The 22,928-nt window shown below is 43.6% G+C and overlaps 1 long non-coding RNA gene across 1 annotated transcript; it reads right to left on the bottom strand.

The window, feature by feature from the left end:
• Positions 1-6,866: 6,866 nt before the first annotated feature.
• LOC143836853 (uncharacterized) lies at positions 6,867-14,440 on the bottom strand. Its single transcript, XR_013230784.1, has 3 exons — positions 14,358-14,440; positions 8,266-8,404; positions 6,867-7,049 (listed from the first exon to the last, which is right to left on the bottom strand). It is a non-coding gene; the product is annotated as an uncharacterized LOC143836853 (long non-coding RNA).
• Positions 14,441-22,928: the final 8,488 nt, after the last annotated feature.

Here is a 22,928-nt window from a genome sequence, read left to right on the forward strand (position 1 = left end):
CCTTTGGGAGAGGTCATTAGGAGGTCTGGGCTGTGGGATCACCAATATGTGAATGATACCAGCTCTACCTTTTTTTCACCTAATTCCAAGGATACTGCTGATGTTCTAAACCTGTATTTGTAGACAGTAATGGGTTGGATGAGGCGAAACTTAATCCTAACAAGACAGAGGTGCTCTAGGTTAGTAGACAGGTAGATCAGTTACTTCAGTTCTCCCTATATTGGATGTGGTATACTCCCCTTGAAAAGTGAGGTTTATAATTTTGGATTGTTGTGCAGCATGGGAATCACTTTAGAAAAGTGTCTCAAAGTGCTTTCACCCAACTTCAGCTGGTTTGTCAGCTAAGGGCATTTCCGGCTCAGTCTGATCTAGACAGAATGATCCATGCCTTAGTTACCTCTTGACTGGACTATTGTAAAGCACTCTACTTGAAGAGTGTTTTGAAGGCTGCAACTAGTGCTTAATGTTGTGGCTAGACTGCCAGTTGGAGCCACTTACATGTATCATCTGACTCCCACAATATGACAGTAGCCTCCAATCTGTTCCCGAGACAATTCAAGATGTTTTAAAAATATTTAAATGGACATCTGTGGTACTTTTTGACTGGGGCATCTGAAGGAACATATTCTCCCATACATTTATGTCTGGGAACTAAGATCACAATGAGAGGCATTGTAAGCTGCCCCATTGACCAAAAAGTTTTGTCTGGTGAGTATACAAGAGATAATATTTTCAGTGGCAGCCCCACAATTATGGAATAGCCACCACAGAGAGCTGTGCCTGGCCTTCTCAGTCATGATCTTTAGGAGGCAGAGAGAAACAATTTTATGCAGGGGGGCATTCGATTAATTTTAATTCTTCTACCTACTAGTGGTTTTAAATAACTGATGTTGATCTAGTGGTCTATATGTATTTTTTTAGTGTTTTGCTATTATTTACATAGTAAGAAAGAGCCTCTTGTGGCGCAGAGTGGTAAGGCAGCAGGCATGCAGTCTAAAGCTCTGACCATGAGGTTGGGAGTTCGATCCCAGCAGCCGACTCAAGGTTGACTCAGCTTTCCATCCTTCCGAGGTCGGTAAAATGAGTACCCAGCTTGCTGGGGGGTAAACGGTAATGACTGGGGAAGGGAGTGGCAAACCACCCCGTATTGAGTCTGCCATGAAAATGCTGGAGGATGTCACCCCAAGGATCAGACATGACTCGGTGCTTGCACAGGGGATACCTTTCCCTTTAGATTGTAAGAAAGCTTGAGTTCCTGTTAGAAAGATTGTTAATAAATGCTTTAAACAAACAAACAAATAGTGGCATTTAGTTGGTCAATATTGAACATAGATATTTGCATCTCTTGGACTGATTGCACATAGGATGGGTGCGCCAGACCAGTGCTTGTATGTCAGCAGGGCACATCATTGCAAATGTACGACATCTCCATCATCCTGGTCCCCTCCCGGCCCTGGACTGCATTAGGGCCTCTGATGCCCTGTGGGAAGGAAATGCTGTTTTTCAGCATTCCCTCATTTACCATGGCCAGGCCGGCTTTGTGTGTATGGGGACGAACCAGGCCTTTTAGGCCCAACTCTCCCCTTGCCTATGGTGTCCCTAAAGAGACACAAAATGCCCTGTTTCACCTTTGTGGTTCTGTGGAGCCAAACAGGGCATTTCTACCCCCCTACTCTCCCACCATTGTGTGGTGAGACCACCATGCCCCCCCTCCTGCTGCTGCTGCCACAAGTTGGAGCAGCACCCTGAAATTATGTGTGTGCACACACAACTCTGGGGTGGACCATGTGTGCTGGGGATATCCTCCCCCGTACATACATGGGAAGTGGGGGGCTTGCTGCCCCACTGCTAGGAACTGGCGGCAGCCTGGCATGGCCACCACCATGCATAATCAATCTTGGAGAGGTATCACTACTTGATATTTCTCTTCTTGAGAATGGTGACTAGCTAGCAACTATTTGGGATCATCTGCTCTACAACTACACAGCCAATCTCATCTCTGTGTTACATTATTTAAAGGACTGAAGCAAATATCAACTATCATTTTGTTTACTGCATTACTGGTGAGCCCAAACTTATCCAGCCTGTTATTCAATATGCTGTTGGCAGGGTTGAAAGTAACTTAGATTTCTTAGTGGTAGTGTTTGTCTCAGAGAGCTCAACAACTACTTTGGCCTCTTTCTTGATAGTGCTTTGTACCTGTCACAGCTTCCCTTGCCAGTGATGACAGTTCATCCGATGAAGCTGATGACCTGGTTTCTTAGAGAGTTAAAACAGCAGGGAGCTGGTGGATAAAGAAATGCAGCCAGCTATGCTAACAAACGTTGATAGGATGGAGCCCCAGCCAGGAACTTCAAGCTGTGTTCCTAGAATCACCATACCTGCATCAAGTAGCCCTGATTCACCCAAACCAGCCATACACTTCTGGCAAACATTTTGGGAAATACTGCATGAGAAGAGATGGTCAGCATGCTTAATGAGTCTCCAGTGTACAAAGGATTCTGTTCTCGCTACTGGCTTCTCTCCTGGCCCAGCACTGTGCTGTGGCAGCAGCACATCTGACCATGCCAGGCAGCACAACACCAGTCTGTACCAACTTACTTTAATCCCTGGTTATTTTCTGTAGTTTTAGGGAAACTTCCTATGGCTTCCTATGGGACACCTGTGCATATTTGGGAGGTTATCACTTTTTTATGGAGGGTTTTAAATTGACTCTCCCCCATGTGATCTCTCACACTACCATTTAGGAATTGTGGTGTGGGGAAAGAAACTGCGCTGCTTGGGCAAGCTGGAGATACTCCCTGTCCTCCTATGTATGACATGATTTTTATTTCATTTATCTTTAAACAGATCCGTGGCGCGGAGCACCACGGACTGAATAAAGGAGTAAGGGCTGTGTGGGAGGAGTTAGGGCGGGCCCTGTCCGGGATAAAAACTCGGAGGGGCCAATCAGGAGCCGCGAAGCAGCCCCAAGCAGCCGCCCAGGGAATCTGCCCGGCTGCTCCAGACAGCCACGGGTGAGGGGTGAGCTGCGCCGCCTTCTCCCGGCCGGCAGAGCGGCCTCGCCGCATCGGAGACGCGCGGAGGCTGCTCCGCCGGCCAGGAGAAGGCTCGAGAGAGCCTTGGGTGGGGGGTGGGCCGGGCAGCCTTCTCCCGGGCAGCGGAGCGGCCTCGCAGGGTCGTGGATGCTGTGAGGCCGCTCCGCCGCCCGGGAGAAGACTCAAGGGAGCCGCGAGTGGCGGGTGGTCCGAGCAGCCTTCTTCCGGCCGGCGTAGCCGCTTGCCGCATTTTTGAAGCTTGCGCGGCTGCAGGCGCCAAGATGAGGACAGCGGCCGGCCCTTCCTTGGTCTCTGTGAATCAGGAGGCAGTGCGAGGACGACGGAGGCCAGGACGACAAAGGCAAAGGAGGTAATGGCCACGGCTGGCCGCATTCGGCCAAGGTGCAATGGGGAGAAGGCTCCAGAGAGCCACGGGTGGGGGGTAGGCCGCGCCGCCTTCTCCTGGCCCATCTAGCGCCCATTTCATTTGCATCTGAAATGGGCTTTAAATCTAGTTTGGTTATAATTGAGCACCATTCCGGGCCTGGCTGGCTCATGGTAGTTTACAATAAGAACATTAAAATCAACATAAAACTCAATATATATAACCAATATAGGTGGCAAAAAACAATCTACAAAAAACTCCCCCATCCCATCCCATACCCTCCCCTCATACCCTACCACAACAGTCTCCATGGCCTGGAGGATATTTACTGGCAATGTCTGGCCTATGGGCCTATAGAGGGAGGGACCTGATCTTTCTAGCCCAGCCTCAACCAAACACCTGGTGGAAGAGCTTCATCTTACAGGCCCTGTGGAATGCTGAGAGCTACATCAGGGCCCTCAGCTCTTCTGGGAGCTCATTCCACCAGGTCAAGGCCAGGCATGCCTCCTGGGGCCCAGGGATAACCAGCAAATCCATACCCACAGAGTGAAGAGTCCTGTGGGGGGCATTAGGAGACAAGTGGTCCGTCAGAAAATTGGGTCTCAGGCCGCAGATACCCTTAAAGGTTAGAACCTTTACTTGGATTTTAGTAAAGCTTTTGATAAGGTTCCCCATGATGTTCTGATGGATAAATTGAAGGGCTGCAATCTGGATTTTCAAATAGTTAGGTGGATAGGAAATTGGTTAGAGAACCGCACTCAAAGAGTTGTTGTCAACGGTGTTTCATCAGACTGGAGGGAGGTGAGTAGCGGGGTTCCTCAGGGCTCGGGGCTTGGTCCGGTACTTTTTAACATATTTATTAGTGATCTAGATGACGGGGTGGAAGGACTACTCATCAAGTTTGCAGACGACACCAAATTGGGAGGACTGGCAAATACTGCAGAAGATAGAGTTCAACGAGATCTGAACACAATGGAAAAATGGGCAAATGAGAACAAGATGCAATTTAATAAAGATAAGTGTAAAGTTCTGCATCTGGGTCAGAAAAATGAAAAGCATGCCTACTAGATGGGGGATACGCTTCTAGGTAACACAGTGTGTGAACGAGATCTTGGGGTACTTGTGGATTGTAAACTAAACATGAGCAGGCAGTGTGATGCAGCGGTAAAAAAGGCGAATGCCATTTTGGGCTGTATCAACAGGGGCATCACATCAACATCACAAGATGTCATAGTCCCATTGTATACGGCACTGGTCAGACCACACCTGGAGTACTTTGTGCAGTTCTGGAGGCCTCACTTCAAGAAGGACGTGGATAAAATTGAAAGGGTACAGAGGAGAGCGACGAAGATGATCTGGGGCCAAGGGACCAAGCCCTATGAAGATAGGTTGAGGAACTTGGGAATGTTCAGCCTGGAGAAAAGGAGGTTGAGAGGGGACATGATAGCCCTCTTTAAGTATTTGAAAGGTTGTCATTTGGAGGAGGGCAGGATGCTGTTCACATTGGCTGCAGAGGAAAGGACACACAGTAATGGGTTTAAACTACAAGTACAACGATATAGGCTAGATATCAGGAAAAAAATTTTCACAGTCAGAGTAGTTCAGCAGTGGAATAGGCTGCCTAAGGAGGTGGTGAGCTCCCCCTCACTGGCAGTCTTCAAGCAAAGGTTGGATACACACTTTTTTTGGATGCTTTAGGATGCTTAGGGCTGATCCTGTGTTGAGCAGGGGGTTGGACTAGATGGCCTGTATGCCCCCTTCCAACTCTATGATTCTATGATTCTAACCACAACCTTGAACCTGATCCAGAAGCCAACTGATAACCAATGCAACTGTCTCAGCATAGGCTGGATATGGGCCCTCCAAGATGACCTTGTGAGGCCCCTAGCAGCTGCATTTTGCACCAATTCCAATTTCTGGGTCAGAGACAAGGGAACGCCCACAAAGAGTGAGTTACAGAAGTCTAGGCTGGAAGTGACCATTGCATGGATTGGCATATGCTCTGTGTTTATCAGAACAGATCTCATCAGGGACTAAGAGGAGGCTTCAGAAGCAGTAGATTGTGCTCATACTTGCATTTTAAAAAGGCTCAAGATACATTCAGCAATCAGGACATTTCCATCAAGACCCAGGAAGGAGCTAATGTCCATGGCTACCTTCTGATAAAAAATAAAAGAAAAAGAAAGCTCAGTGTCATCCCAGTCCAATGATTGTTGGCATTGCAGACCCAAAACAGGAAAATAAGTTTGAAATACATCATGTTTTTAATTGTGAATAGTGTAATTATGTCAGAGCAAGGAAGCTCATCTGATAAAAATATGAATATTTGAGCAGGAGGTATTATGAACCCTGTATTGTCAAACTTCACAGCATCCCTAATGCTTTCCTTTGATTGCACAGAAAGTAGGAATTAAAGTAATCAGGTTCAAGGAGTAGGGACTGGGTAAGTAGCTATGGCTCAGAGGCAGAGCACATATTTTGAATGCAGAAAATCACTTGCCAGTTCAAGGATCTCAAGGATGCCTTTCACTCTGGAGGAAGAGATTCTGCCTGTCATTGTAGACAAAAGGGTGCTAGCTGGACTAGTGTTCTGATAGCCTGAGGCAGTTTTGCATGTTCATATATAAAGTGTCTTCCAGCTAGCTTGCCCTTTGGCATAAGAGTCAGAAGAGTTAATGCACTACTTTCACAGTTTCCTGAGATGTCTTGGATAAAGGGCATTGGCAAAATGCAAACCCATCTTTCCCTGTGCTCAGGATACTATTCAGTAGCACTTCTTAAGGGGCTGTTCTGCACCAGGCAGTCTGTAGTGAAGATCAATTATTAAATGATCTGCCTTGCATTAGAGAAACACTCCTTCCCTTAGAACTTTGTTTACATGCTCCTTGACTGACTGTGCTGACAGTAAACTCTGCCTTTCTGTATAGTGCTTGCTCAACCACAAATAATTCTTTCAGCTTCGATGGGAGATATTACATTGTCACAGCCAGGGCCAAAGCTTACTCAGGTCATGACTCTACATTTTGCCAGGACATCAGTGGCCCCAATTAAGAGCATAGGAATTCATCAGGGTAGCTCATATGGCTCATATTTGACTTCTAAACTGCGAACAGTGCTAAGGTTAGGCAGATGAGTGCTCCATAAAAACACATGTATTTGATGTTTTCTTAGTCCGGTTAAGACACATCCAAAGACATCTCTGGAAACCACATGGACAAAGAGTTCTGTGTTGTAGACTGAGGTAAACCATGAAAATATATTTATTTATAGAGGAACAAAATTATAGCCCGCCATTCAACTACTTGCAAGGCAGTTTGTGCATTTAAAAAACAAACAAACCCACAAACCTAATTAAAATTAAGTAACAATGGAACCAGTACAAGGCAGCAACAAACACAGACCATCAACAAACACAGTGAGTAAAACTGTCAAAAAGATTTCAGGTCTCCATTTTAAAAATCTTATGACACATATGTTTCCACATGCTTCAAAACAGTCAAGGGAAGAAAGAAGAGAGGGATCCTGGCAAAAAGTATTCTGTTCCATTGCAGCTATTACTAAAAAGGTCATGTTACTTGGTGATGTTGAACCTGAAAAATTTTCAGGTTTGGAGAAAAATCTGAAATCTAAAACAAACAAATAAAATTAGAAGTCCCCCCAATAATCTTCTGTTTTAAGAAATAAATCCCTTCAGTGCCTGTTGCTATGCAGCCACGATAGTATTATCAGTTTTCAAGCCTTGGTTTCTGCCAGTAAAAGGAAGGATGAGGGAGCAGGTTCCTTTCTAGGGCTGTTTTGACCTTTGAGAGAGGGATCATTGGAGCCAGGCCCAGCATCAACTACTGCACAGCTTGATTCTTCACTTTTCTACACACATGTTGTGACATTAAATCACACTGCAGATTAATAAATACACCATCATCATTTGCTTTTGTGAAGATTCAGGGACAGCAACAAACATATGAAAAGAACAAGTTCTTTTAAAAATTCAAATGAATGTCCATATTGGAAGAAAATGGCATAAGGTGCTTAAAAATACCTTCTTAAATGATATAAAAATCTGCTAATACAATTCTGAGAATTCTACCATAAGCTTCCAGTTCTAGAAAAGACTTATCTAAATTTTCTTGTAGATCTAGAGGGAAAAACCTCAGATATTTACCCTTCCTCAGATGGAAGCCATGATACTAAAGTCACATGCAATTGGTTTCTATGGGAACATGTTGAGTTGCTTGATTAAAAATCTGAGTGGCAGGAGAATGTTGAAAGGTGTTGCTGATGTAGAGATTAATTGGTGTGAATCGGACTGAGTTGATGGGCTCCTGTATCATTTGCACAGCCATCTGCCTTCCCACCTCCATGATGCAGATAAGACATAATGGACAGGGGGTATTTGCTAGAGAACAATCTAATCTCTCTGGACTAGACACAGTTTTGTGTCAATATGGGCCAGTTTCTAATTTATCCACTGAATTCATATTAATTATGATACAAATGATAAAAGATGCCTATCAAATACAAAATCCATTATTTTAGAAAGTGCAGGGACTGTCGGATTTGCACACAATCTGCAATGTTCATTAGTTGGCTGTTGGTATGTTTACTTTCATTTAGTATGCAGCTGAGATATTGTGGAAGTTGTCACAATAAAGATGACAATATTAATAAATCTATTTGTTTAAAAGTGGAGATGCAATGATCCTACCTAGGAGATGCAAGGCATTGGCTCGTTTCAGATGTCACACAAAACCATGTTTTAATTAATTTAAGTATGGTCAATGTGATCATCTGAATATGAAACACTCCAGTAATAATAGTTAGGGCCTGTAAGCCTAGGCTTACCCATGGTTTGGAGCCAGTTTATTAATTACACAGTTTTAATTATGGTGTTATGTAAAGTCCAAATCTGGATTTCTTTGCTCAATGCTGGCTTGTGCCCTAGTATCCCCTTCGACACAATGGAGGCTGGAATCCCAGGTCTCTGTAGTAAAAAGAACAAAGGCAATGAAACCAATATTTGCTGAAGCCAACCAGGATTTGGAAGCTGAAAATGAGCCTTGGTTAAAGTAAACCATGGTTTTGCATAATGCCTGAACTGTCTGCATGATGGACCACTAATGTGGTAAATGGTTAGACAGTATCGGACTAGTATCTGGGAGACCCAGGTTTGCCATGAAGCTTGTTTTCTGACTTGAGGTTGGTTATAATTTATTAATCTAGCCAACATCACAGGACTGTTGTGAGAACAAATAGAGAAGAGGGAACTGATAACTGATATTTTTGGAGGAAGGGTAGAAAAACTTGTAAATGAAATGAATAAAACTAAGTCATTGTAATAATAAGACAATTCCTTACAGGTCTCTATGTAGTATCCAATATACAAGAGAGAGAACAACTGGAACAGATTTTTTTTTTAAATGCAGCAGTTAGAGATGGAAGCACCAATTATTTAAGAGAGTCTGCAGGGCTGTGAGCCTAATGGCTGGATTGGACACCTGTCTATCTACACATGTCACTTCAGTTGGCACCAGAGCAGTCATCAGGACCTGAAAAGACTCGTTTCTTGTACATTTGAGTTGGATTCTTTCCAATTAAAATTCCTTTTTATACAGGCAAATTACATTTTTGATGCTACTAAACTTCTGAGCCATCTGTTGGGATGCAGAATACAAAGTGGCAGGTATTATATAACTTATACTTATTTTAAGCAGCCATTTAGATTCAAGTCATGTTTCCCAATGTAAAGGTCAGGCTCTGCACCTGCTAGATATCAAAAGTTTGGCCTTTTCCCCCATAGTTCAATCATCTATTTCACTCTACCACTGAGTTTTGTCTCTGCATTCTACACAGCATTTGCTTTATCAGGAGCTAATGGAAAATATACCCTTGCAGCAAAGAGACAGAAGGACAAGGAAATCCCTGCCAGTCTTGCACTTCAGATACTGTTGTTGTTGAGACACATATAACTCAAACATTAAAGACACTGGGACCCATTATGCACAGCAGCAGCCATGCTGGGCTGCTGGTGGGCATTGCACCGGGGCAGCAGGCTCCGATGCTTTCCGCATATGCACGGGGAAGGGAATCCCCCAGCGTATGCGGATTGCCCCGGCGTAGCATGCCATGCACAAAATGCTGGGACTGGAAAGCCCAATATGTTACCTGGAGATGGCAACAGTGGGGGGGAGTGGGGAGCATGGGGCCCCCACTGCACAATGGCGGGGAGCGGTATGCTACTCTCCCACCAAGGTGGTGGTCAGGGGACTTCACTGTCAGCTCTGTGGCTCTGAGGAGCTGACAGGGGCCGGCAGTGTCCTTGCAGGGGTGTCCCTCTGCCGATTATGCATGGTGCCAGCCCGACCTAGCCCACGCTGGTACCCGCAGCAACCCAGGGAATGTGGAAGATTCCTTGTTCCCCTACTGCAGGCCTTCTGGGGCACTGTGCTGGGCTAGGGCTGGGATGGTGGCAGTGTCATACACAATTGGGGCTGCCCTGCTCCTGCCCCATGCATAATTGGTCGATACCAAGCTTAGGTGTTCCCAAGATCTGTCCTAATAACTATTGCCTTTAAAAGATGAATACACTAAACAATTTGTGAAAAATAAAAGAGGGAAAAATCAAGAGAAACACTCAACTTGATACTCTGACAAAGCACAGCTTGATGCCTGCAGGTATCATTAAAAAAAAAACCCACCCTTTCTTTTCAACAATCAATATAGATTTAACAATCTAGTATTAACCAAGCAGTTTCTTCTTACCCAAAACCAACTTTTCCCAAAAAATTCACACATACACACACACAAACACACACACCAAGAGCTGGAAAGGTATTTTGCCTTGATGGGTGGATTAATGAAAAATACATCCTGTGAAAGGTCTTGAGAAAGGTTATGAGTTACCATAAAGAACTACTAAGTTATTCTTTGAAATTTGACACTAAAAATGCAATTGAAATCTACTCTATGAGTCCGAAGATGTTCATAATCCACCTGTAACTGTAACCATTATTTCTAATAGCAAGTATTTTGTTTGGGAAGCAGGGTACTTGCTCCATGCATCCTTGGTGTACAGTTCGTGGCTAAACCATGAACCGAACTACAAACCAATATGAACAAGGAGGTTGGTTCATGAACCAAACCAGTTCATAGTGGATCATGATCTCTGCTTTCTGCTCCCTGTGAAAAACAGCTGGGCAGCAGGGAGCAGAAAGCAGAGGTTTAAATGGCTTGAAGCCATATAAACTCCTTCTTTCTGTTCTTCACAAAGTACCATGAACTGACTTAAAATTCATGGACATTTGCAGTGGCACTTCATTTTGCGAAATTCAGTCTGTGAATCACAATCAGGCCAAAATTGGTCATGAACCAATCTGCTTTGTGCCCATCCGTCTTGGAGATCATTACGGTTTCCAGTCTAAGCTGAGCAGAGTAGGCTAATACTTTATATGACATGTGTTTGCGTGCACATGTGTGCTGTTTGATGCACTGCTAGACTTATTTTGGTTCTTAAAAAAAGGGAAATTGACTAGAAGGGAAAAGTAAGCAGTTATGAAGGAGAGAGAAACTCCAGTTAGGATGGCCATTGACCTGTAAATGCATCATAGAAAATGTCATCTAACAATTTCCAAAAACACACTTAGATTGAAACTGACCAATTAGGAGAGACCAATCATGCCATCCCCGCAAAACAAAACAAAAAAACCCCAAACAAACAAACAAACAACAAAAAAACAACCAATCACAAACCCTTGTTCCTGTAAGATCACCCAGTTTTTCTCATTGGTATTCAGAAGACGTACCCTGCCATTCCAAAAAGCAAGTCAGATTTTTTTAAATGTGAAATGCAAGCACAGGATTTGTATTAAAGTTATACTGCCTCAAATTCAGTGATAATTGAAAGTAAGCTGCAAAAGGGCCTTAAACTATAAGCAACAGGGACAAAGCTTCAGACAGCTTAGGATCTTAAAGTTGTGCCTGCAGAAGGCAGGTCAAAGCTCTAGTTAGATGGCTCTGAGAGCCAGCTTGGTGTAGTGGAATGCAGACGTCTAATCTGGTGAGCCAGGTTTGATTCTGCACTCCCCCACATGCAGCCAGCTGGGTGACCTTGGGCTCGCCACAGCACTGATAAAGCTGTTCTGGCCAAGCAGTGATATCAGGGCTCTCTCAGCCTCACCTACCTCACAGGGTGTCTGTTGTGGGGAGAGGAAAGGGAAAGCTCTTGTAAACCTTTTTGAGACTCATTCTTATCACCACACATTGGTTATAATATAGGGTTGATATTATATGAGTAGCTTACTGTTGGTTTTGGTCCTTTCTGTCCAATTGGACAGAGTTTTTCTTAAAGGAGCACAATCAATTAGTTTTGTTGTCCATGCTGGGAAATAACTGCTCTGTCCCTTGGCCACTGAATTAGGCCACCATGCAAAGTTCTATCTTATTCACCATCCTTTTTAATACCAGTGTGAAACCTCTGGTAGTGATTCTACAGAGATTTGTGCTGAGTTGTCATTAATATTTGGATGACAGTCTGCTATATCTTCCAGCAGCTCCATGTGAAGCTTTAGAAACAGGGCCCCTTTAGCAAGGACTCACACTAGGCTGAGATAGTCATGTTACTCCATTCTCTTGATGAGTATGCAACTTTAAGTTTGGGGTCAAATTAGATGGCATGCTGGGAGATCTGTATCCACCCACAGGCATTCAAAATAGAGCCTTCCTGACCACCAGTGGGGGATGAGAGGTAGGGTGCCAGATCTTGGTTGGGAAACCCTGGAGATTTAGAGATGGAGCCTGGAGAAGACAAGGATCTCAGGATGGTAGCATTAAATAGAGTCCACCCTCCAAAGTATCCATTTTCTGCAGGGTAATTGATCTGTATAGACAGGAGATGAGCCGTAACTCCTAGGAATCTCCAGGTTCAGTTTGGACATTGACATCCCTATTTCAAAATGAAACTGAAGCTGTGGGGGCAAGGATAGGGGCAAAGATAGTTTTCCCCTTCACATAGTTTTGCCAGTCAGAATAGGCACCCTCCTGCCATTCTCCCTCAATGGAAAACAATATGAACAGAAACATCATTGGAAGGCAGGGTTAATCCCTCTTGTTTCCTCTGTCCCCTCTATGTAGCTCTGTTGGGCCCCTGTATAACATCTTTAAAATGCTGGGAGGATATGATCCTGGATGATTCATTGTCTCTTCTAGTTGGGCCCTTCCTCACCTGCCTTTTAGGACAGCTTGAATTGCTGGGGAGCTGACACCTGACTCATGCTAAGCATTGTGTTGTATTTCCCAAAGACTGCAACCGAGTTGTCAGGAGGGGCTGTTCTTCTCATTAGTGTGCTCTGGGCAACTGTCAGCAGCATCTTTCTGCTCCACTGCACCGTGTTTCTAATTTGGAATCTATAGCTCAAGGTTGCACAGTTTACCTGCCATAACACTTCTCTTTTTTCTTCCTATGCCTGACTTCCCTGCCATGTTCCTATTAACCATTACTCCACATTTCAAACTCCTGGGATTATCATATCAAGGAGCAAGGCCTTGTTATCATCCCATAGCTTTTGCAGTGATGCCTGTTCTCTCAACTGTGAAATCATAGAACGAATGAATTCCTCCCCCAACAGCCCCTCCAGTTCTTTGCCAGACCATATACTTATAATAGGATGATTTTTTTTCAGGACAGGGACAGAGAGGCCTGGAGCTGTGTTTTAACTGGATAGTGGTGGGTCTGCAACATTTATTGCATATTATCACTCAGCCAGTGTTCATTCAAGCATTGGCCTGTTTACAGCCTGTTCCTCAAGTGGACTGGAAAGACACAGGAGGGATTGTCTAATATTGGGTTTTTAAAAATAGAAAGGAATCAAAGTTGCAATGTGGAACAAAAATCCCATGTGTTTTGATATCCCCAAGAGCCCACTTCTGTCCTCTCAAAACTCTTCCACCTGCTTTCCCCTTTTAACCCATGGAAAAAGAAAACTGAACATTCTTCTGTGAAACTGTTCCAGATAACACCTTTGTGGAAGATCATAAGGTTTATTTTCACAAAGGGAACCTCCGAGGAGGCAAGAGAACTGAAATGCCATTTGAGTTTTTAAAAACTCAAACTTGCTTTCAGAATCCCAATCACTTATTCATAATGTCGTTTTTTGCTTCCATGTGTGCTCATGATCCTTGTGCAAGAAAAAGTGGTAAAATCACTCCTTGCTCTCTGCCTGTGCTTGTAAGAACCCTGCTGTCATTGACAACAGTGCTAAGTATAAAAGTTATTGCTTTTATACTTGCACTGTACAAGACGTGGCACATGCACAAGACGTGGCACAAAGTACTTCTTCCGTTACAATTTCAAAAGCAAATTAAATAAAATCATGCAAGCTATCTGTTGGATATTTCATCGCTCCCTATACTCGTAATGTCATTATACATTATACTGAGCGCTGCTGTGTCATTGCCATCCTTGTACTCTTGTGCACGCAAGCAGAATGACACTCATTTTCCTTTCCACTCCTTTCCATTTCCTTTCCACCTTATCCAGCTTGATATCATGTCTTCCATTTGGGTACTGGTCCTGAGACTTGCTTAGCCTCCTGCCTCACAAGGTTGCTGTGAGGATAAAATGGATAAGAAAAGAAAGATGCAGACCATTTTGGACCCCCATTAAGGGGAAGAAATGGAGGATTAAATAAAGTAAGTGAATATAGCATATCCCAGGATGTAGGCTTTTAAAAATGGAAACAGAATTTAAAGCATTGGATAGCACATAGGATTGTATCTTATGAATCTGTTCCATTAGCAGGTGTGTGTCTGTGTGTGCTCATGCATATGTGTGTGCATGAGTGTGCAATAGCCGGCTATCGACACAAGAAGTTTCCCTCTTCATTAGTGAGAAACAACTTTGAAATGAAGTACAATTTTAAAAATATTAATTCCATAGCTACCTTTTGAAATTTTCACAAAACTTGTTTCTAGTCTACAGGAAGGTGGTAGGGATGCCATTTACAAATATATCATTGACATTTGTGAATATTATTATTGGCCTTTCTTACATAGTGATTTTTTGTTTAGGTCTCCAGATCAGGAGACCTCCCACCCTCAGACAGCAGTTCTCAGAACAAAATTTTACAGTTAAATCACAGAGTTTTGGCTGCATGCATCATTGGTGACATGATAGTCATCTAGTCATGTTGGAAATGGTATCATTCTATCTGGTGATGTCTGTTCATTGCCTCCCATCAGTGGATCTCCTACCAGTTGCCTGCCTCATTCTGGTAGCCCTACCAGCTGGTGAGCTTGTAGAAGTCTTCACTCAATTCCTCCCCCCCCCCCCCCCCAAGATAATGAGATTTCAGTGCTTGCTTACTTGTTTGCTTTGGTTGAGAGGTCTTCAATTGCTACAGAGTAACTAGTTACTTCATAAAATCCTGATCTCTGTGCTTTCCACTTGCATAACTGAATACATACTGAATCTGTATGGACAGGGACAAAGATGGCTGCAGTTTTGTGTATCAGTCTAGAGTTTACTTTTCTGAGAATTAACGAGCTCTACACTCCCTTAGTTGATTGACCTCCTCTCTTGAGAACTAGATGTGTAGCATAAAATTGAGTCAACTCAAGACCTTCCTGATTCACATATATACCCTAAAAACTAATATGCTCACAATCCTTTTGTAAAAAAGACTCTTATGATAGCACAGGCAGGAAAAATTGGAAGTGACTGCTCTGCTTCAACTGGCCATGCTGTTGATTAAAATGTTGTCAATGGGACATAGCAGACTGCGGTGAAAGCATAGTTGACCTATAAATAACAATACACATAAACAGGGCATAACATTTGTTTATGTCTCCTGGACCATTTCCGTACAAGAGCAAACCCTTGTATTGGTGTTCTTTAAGTATTGAAGAATGCACAAATTTCCACACAGGAGTAGGACTGTCAAAACATAGGATTTCCCAGATCTCTTGGCATGATGCTGAGCATGCAGAATATCAAGAAGCAGAGGTTTGAATCCGAATGAATGCAAGTGGGGTTGTGCTACTGGAAGGCAACTTCCCTGCTGCTCTCACTCACTCTAAAGCCTTCTGTGCCCCCCTGTTGTGTTGCTTCTAGGCTTACCAACCAAAGTGAAGCCTGAAGATCACCTGGAATTACAAATGATCTGCATACTACAGAGATTGGTTCCGCTGGCGAAAATGGCTGTTTTGAAGGATGGACTGTATGGCATTATTTCCCACTAAGTTCCTCTCCAGACTCTACTCCCATATCGCTATGAATTTCCCAACCCTGAGTTGGCAATCCTAGTTCCTTTGGTTCAGTTAACTAGAAATATCTACATGGGAAGCAAACTGGGATTCTGAAGCAGCAGGAAGAATTAGCAAAAATTCCCCTTCTCTTCCTCCACATATGGAAAATCCACTCCATAGGAAGAGCAAGTGTATCATCAATGAAAAGGGATGTTAGGATTCTGGTTGCAGTCTGTCTATGTGTAAAATACAGAAATGGGTAACAATTGGGCAGTAAAATAATCCTTTGAAACCAGAACTTCACTTTAATTTGTCTTAGTGGAGTTTATTGTGTTGGCAGAGTTTAAATAGCAAAGGAGCATAGCACTGACTGCTTAAAGAATAAGTCATTTCATTGTTGAAAAAAACAACAACTTTGTAAATAGACAGTCTAACTGACTAACTTTGTAATTCTGTTGTTCTGGATATAATTAGGAAGCCAATGGGTTCAAAGGAGCAGAAAGTCTCCAACAGAGCCAATCAGGACACAGAATATTATTTGAAATCAGGAAGTCCCTGAACTAAATATGCTACCTACACATCTCTTCCAATGCCCCCTGTAGGATAGTCTTCATACATGCTGTTGAATCATGCACATCACAGAGCTTGCATATTCTAACACACTCTCTCAAGATCTAGGTGTAAAGTGCACGGAGCTTTTATTCCAACCCCAGATCGATTCAGTCCCTGCCCTCTACACAGAATGCGATTTCCGTTTGGATTTTGGGCAATTTTAATTTTCCTTCTGCATCAAGAAGGATTGATCCGGAGTGCCCCTACCTTTATTGTGCAATATCTCAGACTGCTTTTAAGCCTGAATATCCATTGTGAAAGAAAGCTCTGTGGTAGAGAAACTCTGATAGGCTACACCTGGTCATGTGACACGCTTGCCTTAAAGGAGAAGCCCCTAATTTCTCTCAACTTCTGTCGGTCCTGGATTTTTCCTCCCTCCTCTGCCTTTTTCGATCCTCTCCCCCTCCCCTTCAAGAAAAGAAAGAGGCTCCCTGCCTGGCTCCTCTCCCCCCCCCCTTCAAGAAAAGAAAGAAAGAGGCTTGGCTCCCCCCCCCCCACCTTCTGAGCCTCCCTAACCACATGCATAAGACTTTCCTGTTTCAATGGGGAGGGGGGGGGGAAGGAAGAATCAAGTTCAAAGTGATCTGAATTCAACAGGATTGACAATGGAATAAAGAAAGTAAGTGCAGACTCTGCCCTAGTGTGCATAGTCCTTGAGGTTCATGTTCTGTAAAGTCTTCTGTCCAGATCGTGCAAAGTGATGGTCCCATTTTACTCTGTTCTGGTTAGACCTCACTTTGAATACTATGTTCAGTTCTGTACACCATAAATGAAGAAGGATGTAAACAAACTGGAGCGCATCCAGAGGAGGGCAATGAAACTGGTTTGGATATCAAGACGTATGAAGAAAGGTTGAGAGTAGGCTAGTGCACCAGTTGGTTAAAATGGAGAGATGGGGACACCCTCTTTCAGAACCTCTGGACGTGGACCCTGTGGTCCAATCATTGTGAAATTTGGAGGGGGGTCAGAGAAGAGCCTCCCAGAGATACCCTGAATGTTTGGAAGCTGTAACTCAAACTCCCACTCCTTCAGAGCCTAAGAAAGGCAGAAATGCTGGACTTCCCATTAAACTCAATAGCACCATTGACTTTAATGGGCACTGAAGGCAAATTGGTCCAGATTGGGCCCTTGGTGCACAAGCCTAGCTGAGAGAGCTCGGTCTGTTTAGCCTGGAGAAAGGATGACTAAGGGGTGATATGACAGACATATTCAAGTACTTGAAGGGCTGTCACAGTGGATGGGGCAGAGTTATTTTCTGTTGCCCCAGAGGGTAGGACCAGAACCAATGGGATGAAATTAATTCAAAAGAATTTTTGACTAAACATCCAGAAGAAGTTCCTTCTTAGAATTAGAATGGCTCCTCAGTGGAACAGGGTTCCACAGGAAGTGGTCAGTTCTCCCAGAAGACTGATAACCACCTCACAGAAATGTGACTCTGTGAATTTAGCCAGGTTGTAAGTGAGTGGGAAGAAGGAATTGTGTCCATGCTTGGCTCTTGTGGCCTTTTATCGCATACCTAGAGAAAGACTGATTGCCACTTTGGAGTCAGGTGGTGAATTTCCTCCAGACCAAACTGGCTATGGATTCTGTTTTTTTTACTTTTTTTGTGGGGGCATCATTTGGACATAGAATTTGGGTCACTGTGGGTGGACAGGTAGTTGTGAATTTCCTGCATTCTGCAGGGGGTTGGACTAGGTGACCCTTGAGGTCCCTTCTAACTCTATGATTATTCTTAGAAAACTCTTCTGCATTTTGCTGTCTTTTTGTCTGGAGGCAGGTCTGTGAGTGTCCATATTCCATTCTTAAGCAGAACTTCAATTTCTTCTCTGTTTGCCCTCAGATGTAGAAGAACAGTTAGATGAGTTAGACAACAAGGACTCTCTTTTCCCCCTCTCTCTTTACAAAGGGCAATAAAATTATTTATGCTTTAACTAGCCGATGCTGCACCCCTTTGCACATTTTAACTCTGCCAACACATTGACTGTTTTAGCATATGATTTACATGATACTTACAGTATGTGTAAATGATTTGTTTTCCTAACAATGCTAACAGATCTTTTTTCCAATCTATGTATAGAGGAACTGAGTCTGAGAGTTTTTCCCCCAATGCTGAATTAATTGCTACAGCAAGGTCTCTTAAATCTTCCTAACTTCTAGGAATAGTAAAAAATAATCCTTGCATTCATTACACTTGCAGCTGATGGGGATACCAGCAATTTTAGTGATCCCAAGCACCACCTATATTCAGATATATTGGAGAGATACTTATTGATAACATCAAGAAAAGTGTAACTGCTATGCTGTTGAGATGCTGGGTTACACCGGATTTGGACAAAGAATTTTGGAGTCTGCTATTACAGATGTTGGAGGATTTTACTTGTTTGCATAGAACAATCTGCAAAGGGTCCACTGACCAGAATTTCACTAGGCTCCTCTGTGTCTGATGTTATGGAGCAAGTGATGACACTAACCTTCATTCTGGTCTAGCACAATGACATGTCTTCACCTCCTCTGGGCAGTGATGGGATCAATCTGTCCTCCTACACGCAACAGGGGTAGCATTAGTGATTGCAGTTGGTGATTATTGGTCCCTTCCGGGGGGAGGCGGGATATAAATTAAATAATAATAATAATAATAATAATAATAATAATAATAATAATAATAATAATAATAATAATAATAATAATAATTCACTGGGGAATGTCCTCCTGCTACCCAGTTGAGCACAGTGGACAAGGCAGCTCACAGCAGGGTGTCTCCCATTGCCAGCAAGTATCCGGCAGCCCTATCTGAGCCCACCAGGTTATTTGTGGGAATGCAGTAAACATCTTGCAGAGTTCTAAATTATTTCCTAACTGAACCTGACAAAATTTGCAATGTTCATGCTAACCAAATGGTGATAGTTCCCACGGATACGACCTCAGCAGTAATAAAACATTTCAGCACGAGTCTTTTGTTTCTCAGCTTCCCCACTGAGATTTTAAACATTCCACCAATGGATCAGGGAATGAACCCAACAGTAGATAAGGTGACTGCAGAAATATTAGCTAGGCTTGATAACTTCAGGACTTGGTAGGGAGCTGGCTTCCTGCTGTGCAGCACATTTTCCTATTCTTGACACTGGTGTTCTTAGGGAGCTAGGAACAGTGGGCAAACTTATACATATGGTAATTACCTGGAAAAAAGTAATTAATTTTTGTCCTATTTCAGTTGCACATGCTGGGCATAGAATGACATTTTGCTGGCTGATCGAAAGGACCCATGAGCCCTATAATTTATCGTTCCTCCTCAGTTCACTCAGATTGTCCACAGGGTGTTGGTTTTTATTTACTCTTTCAAATTTATGGACTGGCAGAACCTAATGAAATCTTTTTACTTTCCCCTCCAATCCTTCTTCTAGGATATTGGGCTATTGACTGTAGTTTTAAAAGGTAAATCTTGACAGGAGGTTATTGAAGCCATTGGTAATAAGGGTCAGTCTACTCTGAAAACGTATGCATATAAGGGAGGGCTGTTCTGTCTCCTAGAAGAGTAGACCAGACTCTGATTCAAGGTGTTATTCATGCTTGCTTTATCTGTTCTGTCATTCTCACCAAACTTATTTATGTAACTAACAATTTAAGTATGTATCAAAAGATTCATTGAGGAAATGTCAGAGACTTGTTGAAACTTCTGTGTTATGGCAGTAGAGCAGCACCCAAGTGCTTTGAATGGTAGTGAGCAACATTTCCTTCAGTTTCAGCCTTCACATTGAAAGCTGCCTTGCTAGTTCCACAAAGGTGGAACTAGTATAAAAACATTTGCTAGACAGTTTGGGGGACAACAGCGTCCCAGCCTTGGAACTGTGACATTGCTAAGCAAAACCTAAAGAAATATTTGACTTATGCCTAGGGTTGACAAATTCTTATCATGAAATTCCTGGCAATTTGGGGACATTGCCTAGGAAATAGAGTTTGGGGAGGGGAGGGGAGGGTGTTCAATGGAAACATAAGAACATAGAGCCTGCCTTATGAAGCTACTATATTCTCCAGGGGAACTGATCTTTGCTGTCTGGAGATCAGTTGGGGTTCCAGGAGAACTCCAAGCCCCACCTGGAGGTTGGCAATGCTAGATGTGCCCCATTTTATTGATGTCCATTTGGAAATAGAACCTGCTGAATTCAGTGAGGTTTACTCACAGGAAGCATGCGTAGGATTGCAAACAAGGACATATTGGTAGTTCAAATAAAGAGTGGCCGCGGCTTAGCGAGGCCACAGTTGATGCAGTGGATGGGCAGGGCAAGAAGACGGCACAATGTCCATTGCGGGGAGTGTCGGCGTGCTGATCGGTGTCAGGTGGCTGAGCAGATGTCAGGACGATCTACTTCCCTCCCACCATTTTGGCTTGGCAATGACTGGAACATGGTGTCAGCCACCAATCACCTTTCAGCACTGTATTCTCATACTCTAGTGGCCCCCACAACCCCCCCCCAAACATAGAAAAATAATTTTAAATAAAAAATTTCAATATCTGCATAGCAATGCAGATCTGCTGCAAAATATAAGGATTTAAAGTTAGAGAAGCAGTGTTTTCATGTCTTTCCCCCTCCCTTTGCAGGGGAGCTCAATTTGCAGCATGGAGGGGTGAAGGAGAAAGCAGCCACTTCTCCTTGGCTCCACAGCATGGCTCCAAACAGAGCAGCACAGTAGCACGAAAGAAAAAGCAGTGAGGTGACCTGATTTTCTGCCTCAGCTCCCTCCCACATAGTCAGGCTACAGTCCCTTTAAAAAAGGAAGGGAGAAAGAATGTGTCTCTCCCTCTCATCTCCACCTGAGTATGAGTCAAGCAATGCATGCATGAAGTGGACTAGGTGTGATTTCATTAAACTGGAACTGTGTTGCAATGCGTTTCCCATCATATATATAGCTTCTGCAATGCAGCTACAGGGAGCAGGCTCCCTTGCTACCCCTGCAGAAGCGGGCTTTGGAAAAAGTCCTTTAGAATCATAGAATCATAGAGTTGGAAGGGGCCATACAGGCCATCTAGTCCAACCCAAAGCATCCTAAAGCATCCCAAGAAAAGTGTGCATCCAACCTTTGCTTGAAGACTGCCAGTGAGGGGGAGCTCACCACCTCCTTAGGCAGCCTATTCCACTGCTGAACTACTCTGACTGTGAAAACTTTTTTCCTGATATCTAGCCTATATCGTTGTACTTGTAGTTTATACCCATTACTGTGTGTCCTTTCCTCTGCAGCCAATGGGAACAGCATCCTGCCCTCCTCCAAATGACAACCTTTCAAATACTTAAAGAGGGCTATCATGTCCCCTCTCAACCTCCTTTTCTCCAGGCTGAACATTCCCAAGTCCCTCAACCTATCTTCATAGGGCTTTGTCCCTTGGCCCCAAATCATCCTCGTCGCTCTCCTCTGTACCCATTCAATTTTATCTACGTCCTTCTTGAAGTGAGGCCTCCAGAACTGCACACAGTACTCCAGGTGTGGTCTGACCAGTGCCGTATACAATGGGACTGTGACATCTTGTGATTTTGATGTGATGCCTCTGTTGATACAGCCCAAGATGGCATTTGCCTTTTTTACCGCTGCGTCACACTGCCTGCTCACATTTAGTTTACAATTCACAAGTACCCCCAAGGTCTCGTTCACACACAGTGTTACCTAGAAGCGTATCCCCCATCCAGTAGGCATGCTTTTCATTTTTCTGACCCAGATGCAGAAAAAAGGGTGGGGGAAAGAAGATGGAAGTGACTCTCAGGGGGGTGTGAGTAGTTGGGAGGGACAGCCTGAGTTTTCCCTTCCTCACATCCCTGCTGTGACTTGCTGCCCATTGTCTCCCAGGATAAAAGGGGAATGCATTCCCTTATCATGGGGCAGTGGCCAGGAAAAGTTGCACCAGCCTCAGGAAAGCCACGGGAGGGAGCTGATGTCATGAGGAAGCCCGAACAAGCAGCGGGTGACCCAAGGAAAATCACTTGTGTGGAAATAGTCTAAGCTTTCCAGCTCCCCCATTTTACTTTGGACACTTCTAGCATTTGATTCTCAACCCAAGACCTTGGAGAAGTGCTGTCACTGAGAGTAGACATTACTGAGCTAAATGGATCATTAGTCAAACTCAATATAAGGTAGATTCAAATGTATTAGGGAAAAGAAAGGTGCTGCTACATTTTTGTGAAAAACTCATGTTAGACTGAGAAGAGTTATGGTAGCCTGAATTAGGAAAGTGTCATTTCCCCCCAGATTTTCTTTCTTATAACGTTAGCTATTATTCCAAGATTGACAAGACTTTCTAAGTACTTTCAAACACAAGTGTCACACTGACTCTGGAAAACAAAGTTATACGCTTCAAAGAACTAGTGAGTGGTTTCTTTGCCTTCAGGACGTATCGCCAGTGTAAAAGGAATAACTCTCGGTAAGAAACAAGCAACATTGTAATATGACAGTCCAATGGGTAAAACATCCTTGAGAAAAAACAACGGCTGATACTGGTTATGTGCGCACAAATTGAGCCAGAACAGAAAAACAAAACTCTACACACAGCTCTGTGAAGGCTCTACAACTATCGTAAGATCCTGAAAGAATGTTTTGCCAGACAGCATTTTGCAGGGAAGGGCAATTAGAAGGTATTGCATTATTGCTGCCAATGACTACTATGTCAGTCA

The sequence above is a fragment of the Paroedura picta genome, chromosome 4 (assembly GCF_049243985.1).
Source record: "Paroedura picta isolate Pp20150507F chromosome 4, Ppicta_v3.0, whole genome shotgun sequence".
NCBI lineage: Eukaryota > Metazoa > Chordata > Lepidosauria > Squamata > Gekkonidae > Paroedura > Paroedura picta.